Source organism: Atta colombica, unplaced genomic scaffold (assembly GCF_001594045.1).
Source record: "Atta colombica isolate Treedump-2 unplaced genomic scaffold, Acol1.0 scaffold261, whole genome shotgun sequence".
NCBI lineage: Eukaryota > Metazoa > Arthropoda > Insecta > Hymenoptera > Formicidae > Atta > Atta colombica.
The window spans coordinates 363,107-374,200 of record NW_017259361.1 but is presented as its reverse complement, the minus strand read 5'-3'; positions in this window follow the sequence as shown (position 1 = coordinate 374,200).

Here is an 11,094-nt window from a genome sequence, read left to right as displayed (position 1 = left end):
TCCAACATTTTGTTCTTTATCTTTCATTATAAAACTAATGAAAAAACAATAATTAATTAATCGTGACAGCGGCGCAATTGATTATTTCAGTAAACATATGTATATGTAAATATAGCAATCACACAATAATACATCATCAACGATTGTTAATGTTTATGTAATGATGTTAATACGAAATACCGAAATAGTATCGGAAGATTATATAATATAATTGGCTATCATTGCACAATGTGATCAATAATGTTGACGAGCTTAAAAATTTTGATGGCGTTTTTATATATGTATATAAATAAATAGATTTTAATTTTGAGAGTTTAATTATATATACATTTTTTATTTACAATAATCATAATACATTTTTTAGTCTGATATCGTTAGATGTATTTTTTAAATGGATAAATTAAATAATTTTTATCATATTTTCAGTATCCTCATGGATGTTTTCCACATTAAATTCTTACATTCTTAAACCTATAATTTTCGATTTTTTGAAGATTATAATTTTCGAACATCAATGATTACGTTTTCATGCCTTCAGTAACATATTAAAATATTAATTACGTTGTAACTTACGTAATAGTTATTATTTTACTTTACGCTTGCTAATGAAAAAAATGTAGATTCATAAAGATTTTGAAGAAATATGTGAATACTAGAAGTACTATATGCTTATAATTCCAGCTTTCATTGAAAAAAAGAGCAGCTTCTCTTTTATTAAAATAAGTCATAGAATTATATGAAAAATGGATTTAAAAAAAATATTAAAACTTTTTTAAATTAACTAAAGAAAAAAATTATCAAAATTAATTAAGCAAATTGTTTGATAAAATAACATTATAAATATAATATAAACATATAAATGTATATAAACATTTAAATGTAATGTTTAAACATTTTTGTTCCTCGTATAGTAAATATGACATTTTCTACTATTGAGAACATTATCAAATAATTAAAACTAAAAATTAAGTAAATAAAGAAAGTACTATCTTTTCAATAAATTAATTTAATTTTGGTAATTCTTTATAAAAGCTCACATAGCTCGGATGATCTTGATCTTGATATATGTTATCAAAGTCCTGAGTAATTTTGTCTTAATAACTATATATATATATATATATATATATATATATATCTCAAGATCATTCAAGCTGTATAAGTTTTTGTAAAAAATTACCTTAATTTTATTTTATTTAATTATTTATAATTTTCTAAAAATTCCGCAACATACATTTTCAACTTTTTGATACTTATTTCTTATTTATTTCACATTAATAATGTATCAATGGTATATAGATTATTTAATTCAAAAATTATAATATCAATAAATATATTTATATTACATATATGTATAGCTATATTTAAAAAACTAAATCGAAAGTGTTTAATGTAAATAAGTATGTTTAAAAAAAAATAAACAACGTGACTATTCCAAATCGTTTAAACGAGGCATGTAAACGTAGTCGACAGCGATAACTTTGAGAAATCAATTGTTGTATTAAATTTAAGTATAAATATGACAAAATAAAAAATCGACATCTAATCTGCTTAGATGTTTAAAATTACAACAAACATCATTAATGTTTCTTCCAGAAATGTAATTGTAAATAAGTGAGCAAAATGCAGAATATATGTAAACACATTAATAGATCTCACACTGTATAATTGTAAAGAAACGCGCATCATTGTGTCTCAATGCTAATATATGATAATAGCCAATGTGTCTCCATAGAGATACGTGATTCAATAGATTTTAATCGGATCATATTTATTTTCAAGTCAAAATATTCTCACACTTATAATTGATTTTATCCAAGTAACAAAATAGTTGTATAGTATAGTAATCATAAAATTGATTACACAAAATCATTAATCAGACATTTTTAATCGTGTCCCAATCCAGAGCATAAAATATTCTATGCATACTTATAAAATACAAATTCTTAATTTCGGATCATTTAAATTGAATGTTCCATAAATATACATAGAATATTTTATTTAAGTGTTCATATTCATAACAAAAAGAATATTCATAGAATGCTCGTTTAGACTGTTTAGAGTATTCATAGAATATAAAAAAGTAGAATACTCAATAGAATATTAAACTGTAAGTATTCGTGTATGATAGAACATTTATAATTATGCCATTGGAATACATTATAAACATATCATAAAAATTTGACAGTGTTTCTAGTAGAATCATAGAATATAGGAATATTCTTAATTATAAAACAAACGTTCGTAGAACGTGTATGTGCTACCTGGAAAAAGACTAAAAAACGATATCAATTTGTTATATTATGCTCTTTTATATATTGTTGTTTATATGAATTAGATTATGTTACATCATTTTAATTCATACTTTTTGTTTTTTATTTTATAAGTTTATAATTTAGCATTTTGAAGGAATATTGATACTAATATTCATTCAGATATTGCATCAGAATCACACTGCTATTTTATTATTATATGCTGTATGATATATTTTATATACATAAAATTAATTATGTACATGGATGTATTTCAAAATATACTGTACACTGATCGCGATATATATGCTGCCATAATATACCTGCAACGTGACTAGATTCAGAAACTTGATTATATGCGACACCAATTCGATAATATAGTTTTATAATACAAATTATGAAGTATATTTAACAAATATTATAAAACTTAGAAATATCTCCAATATCTGTATATTATGTTAAATACATTATTAAGTAAAAAAAAAAAAAATTACATCTGATAAAATACATTTTAACTCTGTGTGCTGAACGGCGATAATGCAAAAATGTAGAAAGAAATGGCAGTCGAAAATCGGAACCAGAATTGTGTATGGTTTTGATATATGATAATCAGCTTATTGTTTATTTTCTATGTTCTGAGTGTGTTTTGAGAATATATATGAAGAGAATATATATATATATATATATATATATGATGTGAATACATATTTTTATACATAAGATATATATTAATGATATTTAAAGATATTTTAAGTATGTCAAATATAATTTTAGTACATTTTCAGTATATATAACAAAATTTAATTGCTACATTCTAAATATATCTTGACACTACATAAAACATCAAATGTTTAAAAAAATAATGAGCATTGGAAGTATTAAATGAAAACTGTAGTCCTAATTGATGATAATTTAACAAATCTTAACAATTAATTGATCACAGCTATGATAACTTTAATATGATTATTGCACAAATAATCATCAGAAAACATTTAGAAAACAATTTTTATTTTCTAGAGGTAAAATAATTTTTTGTTAAAAAATTTCTTAAGATCAATAAATGTAATATATTACATAACAAGTAGGGAATAAAGCCTTTAATGATTAAGTGTTTAGGTAATTAGGTATGAATTTATATCGAAGGAGTAACCTCAGAAAATAGATGTACTTGGACTTCAAGATTTTACTGGAGACTTCACGAACTATCACGGACTTTATCGTATTTGACGGACTGTCACGGACTATGATGACTTTGCTGATGACTTGCTTTATTGAACATCGAGGAATTCATGACTTCACCGGAATCTATCAGACTTCATCAGATTTTATTAAGATTTTATTATTCATCAGATTTATTGTTCTGCTTGGATACATATTGTAGTTATATAAACTGTGCTTCGAAATGATTTGTTGATCTTGAAACGCAACTCGAACTACTATAACAATATGACAAGTTAAACAATTTAATAATTTGGAATTCATAGGCATTTTAAAAAGATTCAGCATCTCAATGATACTCAATAACATTAAAAATAACTGTAATCTGTAAATAACTTTATTGAGAAAAATATTACTTCAGCCTCGAATCCGGATCTCTTGAATTGTAACCGTTATAATTTTTGTTTTATTGAAATATCATTATATAAAACTGATCACTATTTTTCTACTTATAATAATCTGTTTAACATACCTGGAGAACAAGTGCACATCATTTTGCTGTCTAATATTAGCATGTTGTATCAATGATATTAATGATAATAAAAAGATCGTTATCCTATATGTAACTAATGATAATATATAAACGATTTTCGTTTTACTAGAGACATCATTTCAAATAGAAATTAAATGTTCAATGATAAACTAATATCAACGTCATACATAATTTTATTTCCGATTTTCAATTGCCTTTATGATATTTCGGTCTCGCCTGTAACGCTTCATTTTTCGTCGATATCAAAATCCAAAGCATAAATTTAAAATGGACCGGGAATCGAAGGAATACCGTAAATTTTTAAATGATTATTTGATATACATATTTGGTTTTGTCAAGTTTAATCCGTCATGTATTGACAATGACTCGAGATCAATTTTTGCAATTCTCACGAGTCATTGCTTAATCATGTTTCTGCTATATAGGGCTTGTTTATGTTTAAGAGGTTTTCCTACTTTGACCGGCCTAAAAAATAGATTCTTTTAGCTTGGATTGTGAAAAAAGTACAAATGCGATTAACTTCTAATGCGATACTTAGATATATTTAGGCTTTATCTCTTACTTTGTGTATTACATGTATTTAACTCATTGTATGTAAAATTTTATTTAAAAATATTAATAACTGGAGGAGATAAAGTAAAATGACTTTGTACACCGTTATATACAATTCCGGAAAATGTTATATACAATTCCGCCATTTCAGTTGGCTTGAAAAATAAATTTGTTTTATAAATCATACAATACTCCTTATTATGTAATGAAGCGTTTTCCCATGTTTTCGAAAATTGACAAAAATAAAAAATATTTAAATTTTTACCATTAAGATATTGTAAAAATATTGTAACAATTTATCATTTTCTTCTTCCTTTCCCTCTCCTACTTCTAAACAGCGTATATAAAGAAAATTTTTTTAATTCAGCTACTCTCCCTGCTCTGATAAAATAAACGGCAATGTTCATAAAATGTTGACACTCTAATAAGGAATTTGGACAAAACCATGGAATTTGGAAAACAACCTACATAGCTTCTGAAAAGTACTTGTGCAAGCTTCAAAAGAATTATCGAATACTTGCTAGCTATTGTCATATATTCACACACACACACACACACACACACACGCGCGCGCACATCGTGTTTGGAATACCCTGATAATTTCATAAAAAAAAATAAAGTCATCTTAAAATTTTGGTGGTACGTGTACTTAGAGAAAATCTGTAACCACCAAAAAAGATGTCCTTCTTGAAACATTTTGAAATAACGATATTTTAGGAGATATTTGCTGCCGATTTTACTCGCTTATTCGGCAATTTTTAGAAATTAATATCTCGTTAACTGTTGAAAAATGGTAAAGAGTTTTTCGATTCAATTTTTCATAAATGATATGTACATGCCGACTATTCCGGCTGATCTGGATTATCATATAAAAATAATAATAAAAGAATTTTGCTCGCAATTATGAGTAAATTTACCCTCCCAAAGGTAATTACCCTCCCGAATATTTAGGAATTATCTTCACTTACATTATATCATTGAAACTTTGATTGGTGTTACACACAGATAGAACCTCTTTTCTCGTTCCTGATCAATATTCCAGATTCGTATGCCAGAAATCGATAACAAGAAGAAATCTCCTTTTTTGCTATCGATTAACATCGCCAGCATTAAGCGTAAGATTTTACGCTTTGTACGATGCGCGAAACACGAAAAGGCCATTATATTATGAAATCAATTAGATACGAAAATGAATAATTGTTAACAATAATATAATGTTATCACTGATATAAATTTTACGTTTATTCGTTATTAAAAGTATATAATTAAGTATATAAAAATAAAAGTATATAAAAAAGTATATCATTAAAATATTTATTCGACTAAAAATATAAATTACAAAAAAATCTTTATATCAACAGCTTTCTGTTTCAAAGAAACTCCATCACAAATATTACAAAATTTAGAGAGAGATTAGTCGTTAATATAAACTTTATAATATAAAAACAAAGTTTTAATTTAAAAATAAATAAATGAAAATTGTTTAATCAATTACTATCCGAATCTAAGGCCTACACATTTTCGTTGATTCGAGCGATTTGATGCTGAATTTCTCAAAAACATGTGGAGATGAGAAATTCAGATGAATGATGTAAGATTCAAAAAGAATAATAAATTTCCCAGTATTTTAAGAATAATAAATTTCCAGAGTATTAATAAAAATATCTATTTACGTTTATTATAAATTATTATAATTATTTTTTTCATAATATATTATATCAAAATCAAATATTTTAAGTGACGCGAAACTGATCACAATTTTAAAACAATTACTAAATAAAATTTTTCTATTTTATGACAAAATTATATCGAATCTCACATCATATTACTTCTTTAACTGGTACAAAATCCAGTTATCAATTATTACGTATGGATATGTTATAAAAGTTTAGGCTAAAGTTAGTGCATTGAGATAAATAATAATAATTAGGGATCATAAAATATCTTCCATAAAAAAATGAAATAAATGGTATGAATTATACTACTCGATTAAAATATTTATTATTATTTTATTATAAACTGTACATATATAATTATAATATAACGTATATAATTATAAACATATATAATTATAATGCAATTGAAAAAAATTCTTAAAAACCAATATCTGTTTATATGTAATTGTTTCTTGCACTAACTTATATAAAATTTAATCCTGGATGAATATTCGAGAATAGATATATTGAGAGAAAAATGTTTGATATTTGGACCATAATTGCATGGTAAAATAAATGTGATTAGAAAGTCCATTTTAATGTTTATTAATGTTAAAAAATAAACATTATTATTCAGTAAATGCAACCGCAATTACAATGAATCATTTTTGAAAATTAATTTATCATTTATGTGGTATGATAACAAAAAGTATATTAAGAAAAATTAAAGATTCTCAAATAGTATGTGCAACTATCAATAATAGCATAATTGACTATATTTGTACGTTAAAATTATTATAAATATATAGATGTCCCAAAACCATTTTTTTCTCTCAATGTAATTGATGACATATGAATATCATGAGTCAATTTGAGTAAAAGCATATTTTAATTTTATTTAATCTCTTATCCTTTGTTTTCTATATTTTTATATTTGTAAAAAATTATAATATATTTCTAACTAGAATAAATATACAAATTTAATAAATTTTAATGTATATGATTCTAAAATTGATCAAACAATATTATTAAACAATCAATATAATTATTAATGAATAATATTTTATTATTTAGCCTCATGGTATTCGCTTCAATTTTTTTGAAAAGTTCGATTAATATGGTATACAGTGTGTGCAGTCGAAAGTACCTTCGTATGCATACCAAATTAAATTCATATGCACAATAAATTTAATAAAAAGAGCTATCCAGAATTAAGTTTATCCTAATCTGTTTAACTTATCCATTTCAAGGCAACAGATGTATGGAATGCTATATGTATACTATCCAAATATTGTTATAAATTGTTATGCATACATGCATAATCTAGATATATGGAATACTAATGAAATTACCATACATCCATTATCTCAATAAAAACGTAATTAATCTTTCATCACTCACCGACCTGATGCGCAACAGTGGAGTTTTATCTGCAACGTCGCTACGATGATTCTGTAACCAAAAAGTTAAAGTCTAAATTAAAAAAACAGGTTAAAGAAATAATCATTATTTAAAAAAATAATTATTATATATGAACGCACTCAAAGTTTTATAAAAAATGACCATGCAATTTTGAAAACATAATTTTTATCGGATTTTCTATTTATCATTTAATTAGATATTTAATGAAAATAATTATATATTCTCTGAAGAAGACTTAAACAAGAATAAATTTATAAAAAGTTTAAAATTTTTAAGTAATTCCTCTTTTTTTCTAATTATTACTTTTAAGTCATTGTAAAATAAAATGATAAAAAAAGATTAATTTTACAAATAAATGATATTTACCGCAAGGTTGCTCCACTGGTGCCTGATGCCTCTCTCAGACCTCCTCCTCCTCTCAGAATCGGGTTGACATCCTCTCGCACAGGACACTCGCGTAAAACACTCGCGAATAATACACTGTAATCGCACGCGGACTATAACTTGAGTCCGATAACTTGAACGGCACTCCCGAAACAAACGCGACGCGACGAACGTTCGGCTGCGGTTCGTTCATTTTCAAATAAATCGGCGACGAAGGTACTACGTTAGCTTTCCCAATGGATTTTACACGAAGAGAACGATTTTACTCAATATCTAAAAATTTATCTAGATGTATCATTTAGATAGATCCGAAAATTTTTAGATATTTGAGAAGAATCGTTCTTTTCGTGTAATTCCTCTAGGTATTGAGCCTTCCCACGTCAAGGTGTATCCGTCTCCCCAGAGGGAGAAAATCTGAAAAATATATAGCGCTATTATCTATATTTATATTACTATGCAATTATCAATTAACATTTAGAAATGGATATCAATTCGTCACCATTGCGAAATAGATTCATAATATATATAATATGTAAAAAGAGCTAAATCTCTTATTACGATGTCTATAAGATCTAATTAGAGTTAATGGAATAAGAAATTAATAAAAAAAAGTGAAATATTTCTTTCATTACCGACAAATAGTTCCAAAATTACGTTCAATTTTTTATATAAATCGTATCATGAAAAAGATGCACAAAAACGAAAAATTTATTAAATATTAATTTCAAAATATATTAATGATAAAAGTAGAAATCGCATGAAATACGTCATTTGCACGAGAGTATTTATTAGCGTTTCTTTTTATGATACTGTTCGAAGCATAATCGAGTTATACTAAAGCGAAGAAAGACAAATTTTACGTTAAACAAAAATAATTGTCACACATATTTGTCGGGAAAACGTAATAAAGTTTGTTTTCTATCGCGTTTTGAAAGCGTTTTTTTCTAAATGAATGAATCGTACGAAATATCTGTTCTATTATACACGATCGTCATTCCTTTTGCGAATTAATCGTGCGAGCTAATAATCGTGAGTATATTCACACTTTGAGTATATTCATAAAGTCTACGTTTCGTATTATATATAATATTTCTTGCGATTATGTTTCAAAAAGAAAAGCGTAGAAAAGAGTCGCGGCACGCGACATAGCTACCTGCCTATACGAGCCTCGGTAAGGGAATGACTGCGCAGTGACTACGCATTAACGTGACGCGCCGCCTCGTGCCACTCTGTGCCACCCCGTACCATTGCCCCTTCAAGGTCGCGGGCCAACCGTCTAACTGTCGAATATTAATGCAATTTTGAAGTAAAATAATATATTCGTTATATTTTTAATATTCTTCGATGAATAAAACTTTGTTGCGCGGAATTTGCTTTATTTCTTAAATTTGTTACGCATTCACACAGCTCATGAATATCTTAGTTTAATTGTGCTATAATATAATTATAAAATAAGTGATTATTAATTTATAGTAACTCACGAAAAAATATATATATGGACATATTTAGTATAATTATACATGAAACATTTTTTCCGGGAATTTTATGTTATACAAAATCCGCGCAGTTTTAATTTTATTTTACATTTTTAATAAAAGATTGACGGCTTACTGTTTTTTTTTGTTATTTTTGAATTGCTGAATTCTTCAAAGTTACGTCTTATTCTAAAAATAAAAGAGTATTTATTATTTTAAATAACTACATTTCCGACTTATTTCTTATTTAATATTTTAAATAAGAAATAAGAAATAATAAATAAGAAATATTTCCAAAACCTATTTTATATTTCTTATTTCAAACAAGTCGTATCAGTTTTTTTACCGATTTTATATTTTAAATAAGTTTCTGGAATTCTTATTTTTTTATTTTAAATAATTAGTAATAGTTATTTTACCAAGCCATGATCAATAATAGTGCCTTAAATTAATTTATTAACTGAAAAATTAAATAATGATTAATAAAATATTTAACCCTAACTTTTAGCCAGAGCTGTATTTAGCGCAAATTGTTTCGCAATATATTAAGAAAATTTGCGAATATTCTTATATAAAGGATATATTATTAAACTTCATTTAAGTATAAATCATTAAACAGAATAATAAAAATTAAGACGTAATGTTAGGATATCAAAAATACTTAATATGAATAATTACTAATTAGGTTTAAAAGAAACGCGCAAGTATTATAAGATTGAATTACAAAGATGCCACAAAGCAAAACGCGAAATGTATGACGATATCCGTTTCTCAATCATGTAAAATAGGAATAAGTAATTGAATAAACTATGAATATTTTTCATACGCGACTGTTGACGATCCAAACAAGACGGCGGCAGCCGGCGAAGTGCGAACAGCGAGGGAGAGCACCCGGCAAACAGGCATGGGAGGGAGAGCGGAGATGACTACGTCATCACTTCGGAATTCGCTCGGCGACCTTGGAGGGGGACAGTACGTTCAGTAGTACGCTCGAACAGTAGTACGTTTCGGGTGTCGCATTATTAATTCGCAAAAATGAGAATCTACGAATGTGAATTACATAAGGATACCCAAGTAATAAGATTATCAAAAATTAAGATGTGCACTAAGGGTTAAGGAATAGATCAGAGATGAATTCTAAATTGTTCTTCTCTTTTATCTTTTTTATTGAAAATATATATTTTAAATATCTTTATTTTTTAAATACGACCGAGGCCTCGTATATTATTATAATATATAAGTTAATCTTTTTGTATTGAAATAAATTAAAATCCAATTAGGATTTTGTCGCAGAAGTAATGAAATAATTTCTTAATACTGATTTTTTCAGAAATCGATTTAATTTTAGCGGCACGATCTTTTAATATGATACCGTAATTATTTTTATTATACTGAAGAACATATTAGACATTTATTTTATAATTTTAAATATTTCGTACAAATTACAATATGCTGATAAAAAGCAAGAGGTAAAACATGGTTTTTACTAGTGTGGATTCTTTTTTACATAATTGCTCACGTGAAATATCCCAATATTATATTTCAGTCTTTATTGCTCTCTTTGTTGATTTACTTAAATAAAGGTTAATCATAAGTTATACATTTTTTAAATAGAAATAAATGCAAACATTTTTAAAATTATAAAA